Here is an 18,462-nt window from a genome sequence, read left to right as displayed (position 1 = left end):
TTCACTCCACATTGATGTGATGCTATGTTTGCTGCATGCTACTTCCTCTTGAATTTTAAAGCATTGAATTAACATTACCCAACACTTACAGTGGTTTTGAGACATCGCTCTCTGGTATTCAGTACCAACAGCTGGCATGCTAAGCACACATATTCAACAGAAGAGAAATTTTCAGAATCAGTTCTTCTATTCAAGGCATTCAGACCATTTCAGAAGATTATAAGATCCATCTCGATCCAAAAGGGAAAAAAAAATCGTGAAATTAAGTTTTGAGTTGCCTATTATATCTCACATTCTTGATTAGTACAAGAGAATATCAGAGGCTGCTGAAAGTCAAAAGATTATCTGATCAGAACGACTATGGTAGGACCTTATGACACACTTCCACAGGTTTCAGGACAGCCCGATGAGTTAAAGCACCAGCCACACGTACAAAAGTGAATCCTTCTGTCAAAAAAAACAAAAGCTGGGCTGCCTACTCAGAAGAGGGGAATACATCTTTCACGGCTGCAGCAGCACTGAGGTAGTTGAGGGTGTTCCTGAGAGTTTCCTTCTCCCTCTTGAGCCTCTGTGCGGTGTCCTCAAGCTCCAAGAGGGCTTGCTGTTCTGTGGCGACACCCTCAAAAGTGCTGGCCACCCAGAAGGAGAAGGGGGTGGGAAAGAGGTTCTTCCTGAGGTCCTCAGGAGTTTCCTTCTCAGGCTTTCCATTCAACCGATTGGATAAGCGAATGACATCCTTCATGTAGGTTTCTACTTCATTGGCAAGGGTTTCTACATCTTCTTGATCTGTGGAAGGCCGGTCCTCCACTCCACCTGCGCAACCAGGTAGGGTTTGCTCCTGACAATGTCCAAAACCCTAAATCTTTCTTGGCCCTTGCCGATGATGAAAAATCGGTCATCCACCAGCCTCTCATGCTTTATCACCTCTGCTACACAGCCCACCCCTGCCAAACCTGAGGTCTGTGGATCGGTGTAGATGAGCCCGAAGCGCAGATCAGTCTGCAGCAGGGTATGCATCATCATGCGGTAGCGAAACTCGAAAATCTGAAGGGGAGCAATAGTACCTGGAAAGAGGATGAGAGGCAAGGGGAAAAGAGGAAGCTCCACAGGGCCGTTCGCTTCCCCCTGGTCTGTCTGCTCCTCCTCCGAGACCGAGTGCCACAGCCCCCTCCTCTTGCCGTGGGGTTTGCTCGTCACGGTGAGCCTTCCATTGTTGCTTAAGGGCTTCTGCCTCTCTAGTTCTGTCTTCTATCGGGCCTTAGGACCAGAAAACTGCGACACCTGAAATGGTAGAGTTTGCGGCAGAGAGGAGAGTGCTTACGTTGGAAGAGTGAGAGAGACACGGAGGGGAAGCCTGAGCCGGAGAGGCATTGCTGTGCGCTGGGGACCTGGCTCACGGTCTCCATTATTCTCTAACCGTTCCCCCTCCTCAACCTTCACAACACGCAGGCAACGTTGTAAGCAGCTTGCTTGCTGTCCCAAACTTGCCGCAGCTCCTGTCGGATGATGATGCATTCAAATGTTCCCTCCTGCTCTGCTTAGTTTCTCGATCGATGGAATTAGTGGCACTGGAGAGCTAGCTCAGTGTGTGGTGCCACGTATAGCCTTCTTTATCATGTTGAGAAATAGCAATGTGATTGGAGCATGCAGGGGGGAGACGGGCATGCCCACAAGATGAGGCCGTCCATCGGACTTGTATTGGCTTCTGGTTTAGGAAAAGATAGTGTGAATCTGTGTATGAAATTATATGCCATCTTCAATAAATCTTTGTGGATCTTGCAATTTTGGTAAGCATTGCAAGCTTGCATCTCTCTCTCTCTCTCTCTCTCTCTCTCTCTCTCTCTCTCGCTTGCAATTGCAGGGATGGATGTGCCGGATGACACTATGGCAATGGAGAGCTTCTTTCTAGTTGAGGAGGTGGAGGGTGTAAGGAGAGATGCAAGAAACTAGGGTTCCACTAATGTTTAATAGGTTTAACCTTATATTATTCAATTGAGGACACATTTGTGCATATGTTCTGGCTCTGAACCTTTTTGTTGTCCTGCCTAGGTAGGTCTAAGGTTGGTTACACACACAAAGGTCGCTCCAATTTTTCCTTTTGAATAGCCAATGGATTTACTTCAAATCAAAACTTGAGTGCACAAACTGCTTATATAATGCCAAACTGCAATCCGAAGGAGCTGAAGGGCATTTACAAGCAGCTTGGCATTTCATGTGTATTTATGCTTGTCCTTTGTTAGCCAACTATAGGTCCCTAGGGATATTTGGGAGCCTATAAGGCATGGTTCCCATGCACCAATAAGTGGAGTTGCAATCAGCCCCCTCTCCCGCCCACAAGCCTCCTCTGGCTAGAAGCACATGGGGAGAACTGCATGTATACTAGAAAAGGACACCATCTAGGTCGTGCTAAGCCAAAAGTGCCCTGGGAGCCCTAGCAGTGTTACTAGAAGAATCTGTATGACTGTCGTGTGTCGTGTCTTTACCCTTTTTCTAAGATGAAGACTTCTCGTTGGTCTTGTCCTTCTTCTTGGACAAACAATCCTTGGACAAATGCCCTCGCTTCCCAAAAGAGAAGCAACCACTCCAACTTTTCTTTTGAACCGAAGTAAGTGCTTGATCAGAACTGTTGAGAGACACCTTATCTTACCCTGAGAAACCAAAGTGCAGTAGACTAGCAGTCACCCGTCCACTTGTAGTCTAGATATGAAAACAAAATGGATTGGAGCTAGAGTGCCCCAAATCTGAAAATAGAACGACACCTGTTGGCCCCAAAGCTTGGCGCCCCTTGAGGTATTTCTTTATTCAATTTCAAAAATATGTAAGGCTGAGTACACCAAAACCAGCCAAGAGAATACACTTGTATGTCCAATCTGGCAGCCCACAATACCTCTTAGCACAGAGGATTCACACACACAGATCTGTGTCTCAAAGCAACACTCTATGCTTCCCTCTGATCAGCCAAGACTATTCAGCAGAACACCCTTGAGCATACATCTGGCATTTCTCATGCACATGATTCAACAACTCAGCACAACATACATTCACTGTCCCAATCTCTGTTTCCACCCTTTTCAATCTGCCATACCCCTCCTCTCACAAGGGGCCAGATAGAACAAATCTGCAACAGACATAAGCCAATGGAAAGAAAGACAGATGAACAAGTTCAGAGCTTACCAAGTCAGTGCGTGATCCTGCACCCGGGGAACAGTTTGTACCAGTCTGCACTTGACAGCGATTGTCTGTACTCTTTCCCTTGCAATCACTTGTTCTCAGCACCAACCAAACTCTTGGAAAAACTCTGTGTGCAACTGAGGATGCTGTACCTGTCCGTACAACCTCTGCACACCTGATTGAATCTGTCCGTACAGAACTGTACGGACAGTACTACTGTCGCCTCAGTTTACTGGTGCACCTGCTATATCCAACTGTACCTGATGGTACAGTTCTGTACCTGCAGCACAGCCACCTGTCAGCAATCGTACAGATTCCTGTACCTGCTGTCCATACGGTTGTACCTGCAGTACAGCCTCTGTCTGAGCCCACAATTAAGCCTGTACCTGCTCAGCCTGTCAGCGCCGCCTGTACCAGCAGTGAAACCTTCAGCAGAGAAGACAACCGTACTGTACTTGCAGTCGTACAAGGCTGTATGGGCTGCACACGTGGACTGTACGGCTGGTTTGCACAGAAAAACAGCAGCAAAAACCCCAAAACAGCAGTCGACCAGCAGTTCCACGATGCTTCTCCTCTCTTCCACGCTTAGGCTTGCACGATTCCCCAAAAGCTAGAGAGAGAGTGAAGAGAGAGAGACATGCACTCCAAAAGTGGAGTTGCCCCCTCCCCAAACTTGTCCTAGGGCCCCAACTTTAATAGTTATTAAAGTTCCCTAGGGGCCACTAAGCAACCACACATATAACATTAAAATATTAATGTTCTAGTTCCCCCCTTCACACCTAGGGATGTCCACACATCATTATCTCTGTCCGGGCACACCACATGTGAATCATTTAATATTTTGACTCAGCAACCACCATGCCCACACTTGTGTTGTTCCATTTTCACAGGGCCATGACATACCCCCCTCTTAAAAAATGGCAAGCGTCCTCGATTGCATTCTGGTAATACAGCAAAATATGCAAAGTGAAATATACAATATGGCAAGACCAGCGTCCCAATCTCTCTAAGCCATGCACATGTGTCAACATTCATTGCAAACCAATGGCATAGTAGTAGTCCAAGTTGTATACCACTGTGAACCATACGCAACCACAACATCCCATGTGACTAGTACACATATATCATAGAAGTCCCATAAACAGATGTACTGTCAGCCATCAGTACCTTCGGGTGAGATAAAAACTGCACCAAGCAACCTCTAGATATCATCTGAGCCTGTCTGTATCAAGGGAGTGGATGTGCTACCCCCCTCTTGAGCATCAGGCAATGCTCCAGACCCATGCTCTACTGAACCTGAATGAGCCACAACAAGAGTCGGCTCTAACTCAAAGGCATCGAGATAAAGCTGCAAAACCTGAGGTGAATCTGTTAAGTCACCTTCCTTCATCCACTTCGCATCCATCGGTGAATAGTTCTTGAACTTCACAAGATAGCGACGGGAAACTTTACCTCGTACCTTTCTTTCCTTATGTGCCAGTATCTACTCTGGAATCAGAACCTCATCAAGTTCCTCAACTTCCGGCTGAGCCTCATCTGATACATCCTCAGGCACATCCCCACGGAAAGGTCTAAGGAGACTCACATGAAAAGCATTGTGAATCCTCCAGTGATCTGGTAGCTTCAAACGATAGGCTACCTCACCAATCTTTTCCAAAACCTGAAAAGGCCCATAATAACGCATGCTCAACTTAGGGAATAAGCGCTCTTTACCCATGTTGTCAAACAACCCTCTCCAGAACAAACTCGTCATCCGTGGATCACGGTCACTAATGATAGACGTAGGCAATCCATGATACTTGAAGATGTTCGCCATGAACAACTTCACCATATGATCCACTTTGATCGTCTTACGCACGGGAATGAAATGAGCCTGCTTACTGAACCTGCATATGATAGTCCAAATGCCATCATTGCCCGTTTGTGTCCGTGGAAGATCAAATATGAAATCCATGGCAATGCTCTCCCAAGGTCTATCTAGAATAGGTAAAGGCTGTAGTAACCCTGGTGTCTTTTGACGGTCAAACTTTACCTTCTGACATACGATGCATTGCCTCACAAAGGCATCAACATCTCTTCTCAAGGTTGGCCAATAAAAGAAAGTCTCCACTGCTTTTACCGTGGCGTCAATACCTCGATGACCTGCATACGGTGGAGCATGACTTTCAATCATAACCTTGAGTCGCAATGGCCTGGTAACACACAGTCTGCCATGCATCAATAAAAATCCATCTCTGAGAGTGTAGTGCTCATGTCGTTGACCCTCAAGACATCTGATCATACAACCTGTCAAAGTCCTCATCATGGGCATACTGCTCTTTCATTTCATCAAGCTCATGATGATAAGCAAGTGAAACTGCAGAGACCTGTGGTTTGCGTGACAAAGCATCTGCCACTACATTCTTTTTGCCTTCCACATGCACGATCTGAAAGTGAAACATAGACAAAAAGTTTACCCAACGCATATGCTTCGATGAAAGCTTAGTTTGCGTGAGGAAATAACGCAAGGTCTGATGATCTGTCTGCACAGTGAAATCAGCCCCAAGCAAGTAGTGTTTCCATGTAGAAAGAGCGTGAATTACAACCAACATCTCTTTCTCATAAACCTGTAAATGCTTCTCGGCATCTTGCAATATTCTACTCTCATAGGCTATGACATGTCCCTCTTGCATGAGAACTGCACCAATGCTACTTCCGCATGCATCACACTGGACAATAAAAGCCTTTCGGAGGTCCGGTAACACCAATACTGGATCCGAAGTAAGCTTTTCTTTGAGCTTTTTGAATGCTGTAATTTCCCGATCAGCCCATCTAAACGGAGTTGCCTTCTTTGTTAAGGCATGAAGAGGCGAAGCAATTTCAGCAAAGTACCGTATGTACCGCCTGTAATAGGAACACAATCCTAGAAAACTGCGTACATTATGCACGGTCCTCAAATCTGGCCAATTAAGAATTGCTTCCACCTTTGCTGGATCCATACGGACTCCATGCTTAGACACAATATGCCCCAAGAAATGTATGTCTCGCAAAAAGAACCCACTCTTCTTGCCATTAACAACCAACCTATGGTTTCTGAGTTCTACAAACACAATGGCCATATGCCTTCTATGCTCTTCCTCAGTTTGTGAATGCACAATCATATCATCAAAGAAAGTGCCCACAAACGCTCTATGAGGCCTGAAAATCCTGTCCATCATTCTGTTAAATGTGGCAGGTGCATTTGTCAAACCGAAGGACATAACCAAAAACTCATACAACCCAAACGTGGTTCGGAATGCTGTCTTATGCACATCCTCGGGTCTAATACGTATCTGATGATACCCGCTTTTCAAGTCAATGCGACTAAAGACTGTGGAGCCCTGTAAGCGGTCCAAAATGTCATCGATCCTTGGTATGGGGAATCGATTCTTGATGGTATTCTTGTTCAGCGCCCTGTAGTCAATACACATGCGCCAAGAACCATCCTTCTTTTGCACTAAGAGTACAGCTGAGCAAAAGGGTGATGAGCTAGGCTGTATCAACCCTTTATTCAAAAGCTCCTGCACCTGACTCATAATTTCTTCCTGTTGGGCAGCACTAACGCGGTACGGCGGTCTATTTGGTGGAGTACTACCAGGAATTAGATCAATGGCATGATCTTCTGGCCTCTCAAGAGGAAGTTCTCCTGGCAATGACTCGGAACAACAATCTTGAAACCCACATAAGAAATCAGTCCTGTCCTTATCTAACATAGACAAATTAGACTTAGACTCATCATCTTGTGCCTCCTTTACATAAATCAAGTACGCGGAAAGATGCTTTTTCATTACTGATGAAATTGCCGAAGCGAATACAATAGGAACAGTTTCCCCTTTAAGTTTTACATCCAAAACATGTTCTTTCTCTCTATGAGTCAGAGTGATTTTCCTATTGTATGTATCCACCACCGCATGTACTCTGTGGCACCATGGCATACCCAACAAAACATCACAGCCATCTTGAGGCATGATGAAGAACTCTTCGCTGTCCACATAACCCTGCAAATGAAGCCGAAGCTTCCCAATGATAGGAGTAATGGGTTCTGCATACCCTGGACAAGCCATGTTACCTCATATAACGGCCCCATCTCCTCTGCACGAATCCCCAATCGGCCAGCCAAATCTGGTGAAATGAAGTTGGCTCTAGCACCTGTGTCAAAGAATATCAAGGCATTCTGATCTCTCACTTTGCCCCATGCCCTGCACAACTCTGTCTCTTCACCACCTGGCTGTTCCCGAACAAGATCAGGAACTAACCCTGCAGAAGGTTTTGGTTTCTTTGACTTGGGCTCTCCTTTATTGTCAGGATCCTTTTGGGACTTTCTCTTGGGACAATTAAATGACATATGTCCCTCTTCAGTACAGTAAAAACATTTCCGAGCATCTCTCAAAGCCTGTCTTTCCTCAGAAGTTCTCTTGGGCATTGGCATCTTCTTGTATCTCGTCTCTGAAGACCCTTTAGCATCACGAGAAGCATGCCCAGATTTTTCAGCTTTCTTGCTCGAGTTCTTACTTCCTTTAAACCCAGATGATCCTCCAGTGAGTAACGCGTTAGCTGTCATAGCATTTTCAATCATCTATCACATGTTCGTTACTCGAGTCTTGATACAATAATCACGCGCCTCTTTGGGCAGCCCACAACAATACTTCTCTACCTGCTCAGACAATGCCACTGCACGGTAAGAAGTCACTGGGAGTAAAGCTTCCCAAAACTTCTTGTTATAATCTTCCAAATTTTCACATTTTGAAGCATCCAACTTGTGCCATGCGGTCATAACATCCACCTCAAATGTAGATGTGAGCCATACAGAAGAGAAAACAGCCATACAAAAGAGAAAACCTGTTTAAATTGTACCCAAGTAGTGGGTGCTATACCCTGCAAAAGAAGAGTAGACCACCACTGCAAAGCATTGCCTTTGAGCAAAGTGGCAGCTTTCCTCACCTTAGAGGACTCTGTGTAATTCCCACCAGAAAAAGCAGCATCAAACTGCTATAAAAAGGTGAGTGCTTTAAGTTTATCTTTGGCCCCACTGAATGTATCAAACTTCACAGCAGCTCCCCCTTCCTTATAATCTTTCGCCTTACCCATAGGCGTTAGATTATCATATGGAAGTGGCTTCGCAAGATTGCTGCCCCCAACATTCATGCCCATCATTGGGTCAACATTACCCATTCCCACACCTGGCATGCCATACATTCCAGCCATGTTTCCAAACATTCCATTATGCATACCTGGCTGCATGCCACCATTCATGTTTGCTTGCATTCCAGGTTGCATGCCCCCAAACATATTTCCTTGCATACCGGACTGCATACCACCATACATATTCCCCTCCATAATAGGCTGAAAATTTGCTCCAAAAGGCCTTGGCATACCCATGCCTCCCTGAGGGTAACCCCCAGTCATGGATTGGAACACAGAGCCACCACCAAAATAACCTGAATGCATATTCTGCTGAGGAATGGATGGCTGTCCAAAGAAGGAACTCTGAGAGTTTGCACCATAAGCATGCTGCATGTTCGGAAACTAGCCAAAAGATGGATCCTGTGGGATGGCAACACTATGACCCTAAGGAAGGTTCTTAGATCGCACCTTCTTCTTCTTCTTTTCGGGCTCTATATGGGATCTCATAAATTCAGCAAACTTCTCACTTTGTGTGAGCTGCATAAACACATCCATAACACCAGCCAAACGATCTTTAAACCGAGCATCATCATCCTCTTTACCAAGTACATCTTCTGGCTGTGTTACATCCTCATATTGCTCAACATCTGTAGCCTGTTCTCCTGCAAAAATATCCTCAGATACATCTCTCTCAGGAGAGGTCTCTTGCTCTTCCTCTTCATGATAGAAGTACTCATCTTCTGTATCAGACATGTTGCTGAATTTTTCAGCGATGACTTTCCTCGAGGCAACCACGAGCTCACCCCCTTAAGAAAGTTGATGATTGGTCCCGGCAACGGAACCTTGAAACCGGCCTCTGGTAGAAACCAAAGAGCGGTAGACTAGCAGTCTCCCGTCCACTTGTAGTCTAGATATGAAAACAAAATGGATTGGAGCTAGAGTGCCCCAAATCTGAAAATAGAACGACACCTGTTGACCCCAAAGCTTGGCGCCCCTTGCGGTATTTCTTTATTCAATTTCAAAAATATGTAAGGCTGAGTACACCAAAACCAGCCAAGAGAATACACCTGTATGTCCAATCTGACAGCCCACAATACCTCTTAGCACAGAGGATTCACACACACAGATCTGTGTCTCAAAGCAACACTCTATGCTTCCCTCTGATCAACCAAGACTATTCAACAGAACAGCCTTGAGCATACATCTGGCATTTCTCATGCACATGATTCAACAACTCAGCACAACATACATTCACTGTCCCAATCTCTGTTTCCACCCTTTTCAATCTGCCATACCCCTCCTCTCACAAGGGGCCAGATAGAACAAATCTGCAACAGACATAAGCCAATGGAAAGAAAGACAGATGAACAAGTTCAGAGCTTACCAAGTCAGTGCGTGATCCTGCACCCGGGGAACAGTTTGTACCAGTCTGCACTTGACAGCGATTGTCTGTACTCTTTCCCTTGCAATCACTTGTTCTCAGCACCAACCAAACTCTTGGAAAAACTCTGTGTGCAACTGAGGATGCTGTACCTGTCCGTACAACCTCTGCACACCTGATTGAATCTGTCCGTACAGAACTGTACGGACAGTACTACTGTCGCCTCAGTTTACTGGTGCACCTGCTATATCCGACTGTACCTGATGGTACAGTTCTGCACCTGCAGCACAGCCACCTGACAGCAATCGTACAGATTCCTGTACCTGCTGTCCATACGGTTGTACCTGCAGTACAGCCTCTGTCTGAGCCCACAATTAAGCCTGTACCTGCTCAGCCTGTCAGCGCCGCCTGTACCAGCAGTGAAACCTTCAGCAAAGAAGACAACTGTACTGTACTTGCAGTCGTACAGGGCTGTACGGGTTGCACACGTGGACTGTACGGCTGGTTTGCACAGAAAAACAGCAGCAAAAACCCCAAAACAGCAGTCGACCAGCAGTCCCACGATGCTTCTTCTCTCTTCCACGCTTAGGCTTGCACGATTCCCCAAAAGCTAGAGAGAGAGTGAAGAGAGAGAGGCATGCACTCCAAAAGTGGAGTTGCCCCCTCCCCAAACTTGTCCTAGGGCCCCAACTTTAATAGTTATTAAAGTTCCCTAGGGGCCACTAAGGCCTAGGGGCAACCACACATATAACATTAAAATATTAATGTTCTAGTTCCCCCCTTCACACCTAGGGATGTCCACACATCATTATCTCTGTCTGGGCACACCACATGTGAATCATTTAATATTTTGACTCAGCAACCACCATGCCCACACTTGTGCTGTTCCATTTTCACAGGGCCATGACAAGTACCAAGCAAAGAATCAATGTTTTTTCTGTCATCATGAGGGGCATACTGAGAAGTATCGTACAAAATGGAAGGCTAAGAAGGCCGCCAACAAGCAGCCATCCTCTACAATAGCCACCGTCGAAGCTACAACTACACCTCCAACCTCAATCTCTAATGCCGTTCAGCTTTTGCTCACTTTGAAACCAATGTCTCCAATGGTATTTGATAAGCAGGAGGGTGAGGCTGCCGGGTGAAGAAAGGTTTGATCTGTGCCTATGGCGCAACGAAAGGACAACAGTTCATTGTCCTCTTCGACATGGCCAACTTTAAGGATGCCATCTATCCACAATTGACTGCTAAGACGGGATGTACCGTAGTACCATACCATTTACTTGTGGACAGGTTTACACATGGCCTCCGCATGCAATCAACAAGCTCAGATTTCAATTCCAAGTTCAAAGGGCCACATTCCAACAAGACTTCATTGTTTCACCTCTTGGGGTGTGACATTGTCATGGCCCTGGTAAAATGGAACAATACAAGTGTGGGCATGGTGGTTGCAGAGTCAGAATATTTTATGATTCACATGGGGGGTGTGTTAGAAGTCATCTCCTGTCTAGATTTATACACCAGGGCCTTTGTTGTGGGTGTGCCCGCCCTTATGAGGTGTTTTATCATTTTTCCCCACACTCCGTATTTTTCCCCTATTTTTTCCCATTTTTCTGAGGCTTGGGAGGGCTGCCAGGTGATGCCAGGAGCACTCTGAAGCTGGCCGACTGGATCTACATCAATCGTGGGCTGTCAGAGTGCTGGCCGACTTGTTCTGTCTAGGCAGAGGCATCTATAGCTGGCCGACTGCTATTTTCAGCAGTCGTGGACATATTCCTCAGTCGTGGGCTTTCCTGATGCTGGCCGACTGCCCTCTAGGGGAGTATATATAGGTCCTCAGCCCCCATGCCTTATTTGTATCATATTCGGGATCTTCTTGTGTATATCAGAGCAGAGTTACACGCCTACATCTCTCTCTTTTTGTGCTGTTTTTTCTGCCTGCGTTTTTGCTCTTGTGTTCCCAGATCTGGTCATCTCCGCTGCATATTCTGACATGGTATCAGAGCCCTAGGCTCTAGATAGGTCTTGGGATTTGTGTGAGCAAGAGGGGGCTGTTTTGTGGCTGATTGGTGGACTGTTTTGGACTGTTCGGGAAGAGGAGAAGCAAGAGGAAGGCGGGCTGATTTGCTGGACACCCACTTGCAGGTATCAGTTCTTCTTTGTTCCCACCCACCCACCCTTTTCAGAGTACATCCCCGCTATGGCAGATCTGTTTGAGATGGCCGAGAGACATGTGAAGATCCCGACACTCCCCACGTTCCCGGTGGACCGTCAGTTGGACGGGAGCAACTATGGCATATGGAAGGTGATGATGGAATCCGTTTTGGAGTCTTACGACCTCGCCGATTTCGTCGTTGTTGGTGTTCCACGGCCGGAAGTAGAGGAAGGGGAGTTACCGTCAACCCGAAAGGACCGGGAGGCCCAGACACAGATGTGGGATCGTGTCAACGCCAGGGTCCGTTCGTTTATTTTCCTCAACTGCACACCGCAGGTAATCAATCATGTCAAGCACATGACGCTGGCCAGAGGTATATGGCAGCATTTGGCCTCACTTTACAACAGGGTATCGCCCATGAAGAGGATTTCCTTGGAAGTACAGATACGGGTTATGAGCCCTGCAAAGTCGGCGACGATGCGGGAGCATATTAACAAGCTGCAAGCTCTTCAGCAGGAAGTTCTCCAGGCTGGGAAGGAGATACCGTCACAGGACATGGCCATAACGTTGCTGTCACATTTGCCCTCTTCGTACTCAGCATTCTACTCTTCGTTGATTACCAGTGGCAGGCTCAGCACCATCACGTGGGAGGAGCTTGTGCCCATGGTCCTGGACCAAGAGGAACGATTTACGAACCCTCCTCAGGGTGGAGGTTCGGAGGCCTTTACTGGCCAACGGTCGAAAGGCCGTAACTCGGGCAAGGGGAAGGCTTCATCGGAGAAGTCTTCTGAGAAGATTTCCAACGCTGACCGCGAGAAACTAAAGGCAGAGAGGACCTGTAATGATTGTGGCGAGAAAGGCCACTACTGGAGGCAGTGTCCCAAGCGGAAGACCGAGAAGGGTGAGTGAAGACTCCTCAGTAATCATGAAGACTCCGGCTTTTGTGCACCTGGAGGTGATGGACACCGATGCTTCATTTTCTTCAGGCAGGGAGGAGATTGGAGGACTCTCCGCAACGGATACTCGGGAGTGGATTCTCGATAGTGGTGCTTCCAGGCACATGACTCCTTCCCGTTCCGGTTTACAGGATCTCTGCAGGCTTTCTGGTCATATTCTTATTGGGGATACGTCCACTATCCCAGTTCACAGTGAGGGCAGGATGGAGATAGTTCCCGATGGCAGAGGGGGGAAGCATTCCTCCCAGGTGTTGTATGTTCCGGCACTTGGTTTTCATCTGTTGTCAGTGCATCAGGTTTGCAAGACTGGCGTACGGGTGGAGTTTGATGAGCACTTGGTTGCTCTCCGGGACAAAGCAACAGGCCAAGTGGTTTGGGAAGGTGGAGTGGAGAATGGAGTCTACAGGCTTTCAGCACTCTCTCCCAGGTCCTCAAGATTGTGATGCGTGGCAGTGTGGTAATAGCTACTCAGGTGTGGATACGCTGCAGGTGCGAGCTTTCCGAGACCAGGTGGTGGATAGCTTGCTAGTAGATGGCAGCAGTTGGCAGGAACTTTCCAGTACTGAGGTTGGTAGTTCTTGTGTTCGTGAGTCAAAGGAAGCTGAACAGGTCACTTATGCTCTGATGTCTCGTCGTGTTCGGGACATAGAACTTCCAGTAGTTGAGGATGTTCTTTCCACGGGGACCTTTCGGAAAGCCAGGCAGGTGACAGGTGATTACTTGCAGAAGGAGGTGGTTTCTCCAGGCTTTGTGGTTCCGGATTCAGAGGGGGTGGTTGACAGGTTTCAAAAGGCCTTGCGTGGTCTTCAGAAGGTTTCCAGGACTTGCTTGTGCACCGTAACAGGTGTTGATCCTTGTGAGCAGTGTGATGTCTCTGTGATTCAGAAGCTGTATGGTTCATGGATCTGGTTGATGGACACCGGATTGGACGGGAGCTTCCTGATGAGGCAGTTGAGCTCTTGGTTGCAGATGTCTCCTCGGGAGGCAGGATTGCGTTTCCTGTGGTTTCTGCGACATGCAAAGGATCATGGACTCTTGTACACAGGAGGGGGATTGTTGGATGGAGTCCGACTCCACGGTTGGAGTGACTCAGTTTGGGGAGGAGATCCGGACACGAGGGGATCTACTTCAGGCCCAGGAGCAGTTCTACGGAGCAGCAGGAGGAGGTTGCATGGCAGGTTTGGGCTTCCACTGGAGGAACCCATGGTCATCCAGAGGCGCTTTGTTCGTGAACAGATCGTTGCTGATGACATCTTGCTGGAGTTCTGTTCGACGGAGGACAGTACGGTGGACCTCTTCACGAAGTCGCTCTCAAGATTTGCTCAGGCGGCACCCCAGCTCCCAGTGGTTGGTCACACAGCCAGGAGCTGAGAGGGGGTGTTAGAAGTCATCTCCTGTCTAGATTTATACACCAGGGCCTTTGTTGTGGGTGTGCCCGCCCTTATGAGGTGTTTTATCATTTTTCCCCACACTCCGTATTTTTCCCCTATTTTTTCCCATTTTTCTGAGGCTTGGGAGGGCTGCCAGGTGATGCCAGGAGCACTCTAAAGCTGGCCGACTGGATCTACATCAGTCGTGGGCTGTCAGAGTGCTGGCCGACTTGTTCTGTCTAGGCAGAGGCATCTGTAGCTGGCCGACTGCTATTTTCAGCAGTCGTGGACATATTCCTCAGTCGTGGGCTTTCCTGATGCTGGCCGACTGCCCTCTAGGGGAGTATATATAGGTCCTCAGCCCCCATGCCTTATTTGTATCATATTCGGGATCTTCTTGTGTATATCAGAGCAGAGTTACACGCCTACATCTCTCTCTTTTTGTGCTGTTTTTTCTGCCTGCGTTTTTGCTCTTGTGTTCCCAGATCTGGTCATCTCCGCTGCATATTCTGACAGGGTGCCCGGACAGAGTTTAAGATGTGTGGACATCCCTAGGTGTGAAGGGGGGAACTAGAAACATTAAACTTTAATGTTTATTAAAGTTTGCCCCTAGGCCTTAGTGGCCCTAGGAAACTTTTAAAGTTTGGGGCCCTAGGGATTATTTTGGGGAGGAGCCACTTTTGGAGTGTTTCTCTCTCCTCTCTCTCTCTCTCTTCCCTTTTGGGAATCGTGGAGTTCTCAAGCGCATACACACAAGCGTGGAAAAAGCTGAGGAAGGACGCGGCTGCTGTATCTGTGTGTTGCTGCTGATTTCTTCTGCATATCCAGCCGTACTACCCACGTGTGCAGCCCGTACTTCACTGTACGACTGCAAGTACTGTATTGCTGCTGTAAACTGCTGCAAGCGCTGTTTTCTCTGCTGGATTCTCTGCGCACAGGCCCTGTACAGGCTGTACCAGCAAGTACACAGCCAGTACCACGTGTGCAGCCCGTATCTGTGTGTTGCTGCTGATTTCTTCTGCATATCCAGCCGTACTACCCACGTGTGCAGCCCGTACTTCACTGTATGACTGCAAGTACTGTATTGCTGCTGTAAACTGCTGCAAGCGCTGTTTTCTCTGCTGGATTCTCTGCGCACAGGCCCTGTACAGGCTGTACCAGCAAGTACACAGCCAGTACCATACTGTACGACTGCCGTACAGTGTACGGACAGTCAGGTACAGCAAGTATCTGCTGCAGGCGGCGCATGACAGGTTGCTGGACAGGCCTGGTTACACAGATTCAGGCGACCAGAATCAGGACAGCAGGCTGCTTGTGCAAGTACAACTCTTGGCACGTATCCCGAGGTGGTACATACGGGTACAGTGCTGTTTTTCAGATCTGTACATTCAAAGTCAGCATAGAGGTGAACACAAGGAGGAAGGTACAGACAAGTACATGCACATATGTGAAGCAGGGTTGTGGATACAAGTGCCTGCAAGTACAGATTGGTACCGGTGCTTCCTCCAGTGCTGTTTCACGAGCTGAACTTGGTAAGCCCTGTTTCTGTTCATCTATCTCTCTTTCTACTGCTTGATGTCTGTTGCAGATACGAGTTATCTGGCCCCTTGTGAGAGGAGGGGTATGGCAGATTGACAAGGGTTGAGACAGAGTTTGGACAGCATATGTATGTATGAGCTGAGATGATGTATCATGCACTTGAGTTATGCCAGATGTATGCCCATGGCTGGCCTGCTTAGTGGTCTTGGCTGATCAGAGGGAGGCACAGTGTGTTATTGTGGAACACAGATCTGTGTGCATAGATCCTCTGTGCTAAGAGGGATTGTGGGCCGTCAGATTGGACATTAAGGTGTAAACTCTTGGCTGATCTTTGTGTTGTACTCGGCCATTCATATTATTATAATTGAATAAAGAAATACCGCAAGGGGCGCCAAGCTTTGGGGCCAACAGGTGTCGCTGTGTTTTCAGATTTGGGCACTCTAGCTCCAATCTGCTTTGTTTTCACATCTAGACTACAAGTGGACGGGTGACTGCTAGTCTACCGCACTCTGGTTTTCTATCAGAGGCCGGTTTCAGACATGCTTGTTGACATCCAATGGTTTAGAGAGTTTGTGCCCATTCCTAATCTCGAAGGCAAGACACCTTCACCAATGTTGACGGTTTTCCTAAGCCTGTCACGATTCACGAAGATAGGAGCACTCCTCGAATTCCACTAATTTCTCATATCCACACTTGTGACAAGCAATAAGCAGCAGAGCTGATGCTGCGTCAATCCATGAGTATAGTCAACAGTCCACTATTCCAACACAAAAACCTTCAAAACTCCATTATTCAAACAGAAAAACCATGGATGGTAGGTCTCCTTCCACAACTTCAGGACATTAGGTTAAGGAATGACCTCCTGTCCAAGCTCCCACCCATTCATCTTGACGATCATCACATTAAGTTGGTCCTAAGGGCAGTACCTCCAATAAGTTCCCGATCACATGCCGAAGGCATTGGAGGACGAGCTAGAAAAGAAGATCATCCAAAAGAAAGGTAAGATTGCATGATCATCACATTACCTCCCAATAAGTTCCCCGATCACATGCCGAAGGCATTGGAAAACGGGCTAGAACATAAGTTCATCCACAAGAAAGGTAGATTGCACGATTATGTGTGGACTCAAGTAAATTTCATCGACCACTAGTTGGTGAGACAGAAACACAAGAAGCCTTCACCAAGCAAGTCAACCAGTCCACACGAGATGTCAACTAAAAAAGGGAGATTAGATGTTTCTTGGAATCATGAAGCAATGGTTGAAGCAAGTGGATAAGTGTTGTCCCAAGGTCTCTTTCCAAAGCTTCAGCCCATTTCTTATTTTGAAGAAGCTCACTCACGTCTCCATGAAGCTGAAGTCACACCACACTTGTACTATGCATGATGTCTTCCATGTCTCATGGTTGAAGCCTTATGTTGGACCAACTTTGCAAGAGGTTCCAAACGTGCAGCAGCCTGAAGTGATTGATGAGGCAGAAGTAATCGCGCCCAAGCAAATTCTCCTCCACATGTGGAAGCATAGTTCTAGTCGAAGACTCAGCCAGTTCTACATCAAGTTCAAGGACCGAGGCACTCACGAAGCCGTTTGGCTCAACGAGGAACTTTTCCAAGAATACCCACACGCTAACCTTTGGCCAACCTTAGATGGGCTCTCAGAAGAGCCACCAATAGCCACAAAAGGGGCCAGCCCATACGTTCCAGCAGATGAAGATTGTATAAATGCCATTTTCAGCAAGTCGTGGAAAAATTCCTACAAGCCAACAACATGAGATCAAACCAACTTGATGAAGGGGGACCTATATAGGGCGCCCTTCAGTCCCTTGCATAAATCATCTCATTCTTTCACAGTTCAGCAGTGAAACAAAGCAGCCAGCATGTGTGCTTGAGTTCTAGGACTTGTGCATACATCTTTTCGGCATAGCACTTCCATGTGCTTCAGTACAAGCCAGCAGAAAGAAATCATCTTCAGCATTCAGCCATCAGTCCCACATTCCCTCGGCACATGTCAGTGTGCACATTGACTCCCGAAGTGGCTTCAAAGTTGTCTACAGACACCTTGATTTCTCAGCCGACGTTTCGTCTACCTCGTCCTTGCGTTTGGCATTCCTCAGTCAACTGTCATCAGTAAGTTTTATGCATTGTAAAGAAGTTCTCCAAAGTAATAAAGCAAATACTCCGACTTGCGGGAGGGGGCCCTTAAGTGAGCAGTTGGGACCCAATATGGTGTCAACTCTATTTCTCTACAGCTCTATCTCCTCTATATAAAGATTAAAGTGGATTACTTAAGCTCACCAAAAGAAAAGGTATAAAGAAGGCCTTGCGTTGCGGTACATGATCATACCGGTTGCATGCTGCTACAAGTTAGCAGCAATTCGTTGATCACATCAATGGGAACAACATTAGTCTTTACATGGAAGCTTTACCTCTAAGCCCTAAAAAATCCTTTAAAATATGTATTACATGTTGATTGCATCAACAACATTAGTCTTTCAGTAGTGAAACTTTGAGGTGGTGGAATAGATATCCTCTTCAACTTCAAAAAAATAGAGCAGGTTGCTTGCCAAAGAAATAGGCATTCAACATTTACTGAACCATGCTTCTTCCAGGCAATCATTTCAAGATCTCACTTGCAGACAGCATGAAAGAAAAGGCTCTTACCTAGTCACCAAAGGCACCTTACTGGCATCCAGCAATCCATAATTTTCAATAGTGACTTCCCCATCTTCATCTCCTGTTTCACAGTCTATT

At 47.1% G+C, this 18,462-nt stretch overlaps 1 pseudogene; it reads right to left on the bottom strand.

Moving 5' to 3' along the window:
* Positions 1–242: 242 nt before the first annotated feature.
* Positions 243–17,440, bottom strand: LOC147635852 (uncharacterized; annotated as a pseudogene).
* Positions 17,441–18,462: the final 1,022 nt, after the last annotated feature.

Source organism: Cibotium barometz, chromosome 8 (genome assembly GCF_041138505.1).
Source record: "Cibotium barometz isolate CiBa-2024 chromosome 8, ASM4113850v1, whole genome shotgun sequence".
NCBI lineage: Eukaryota > Viridiplantae > Streptophyta > Polypodiopsida > Cyatheales > Cibotiaceae > Cibotium > Cibotium barometz.
This window is presented reverse-complemented; position numbering and strand designations above follow the sequence as displayed.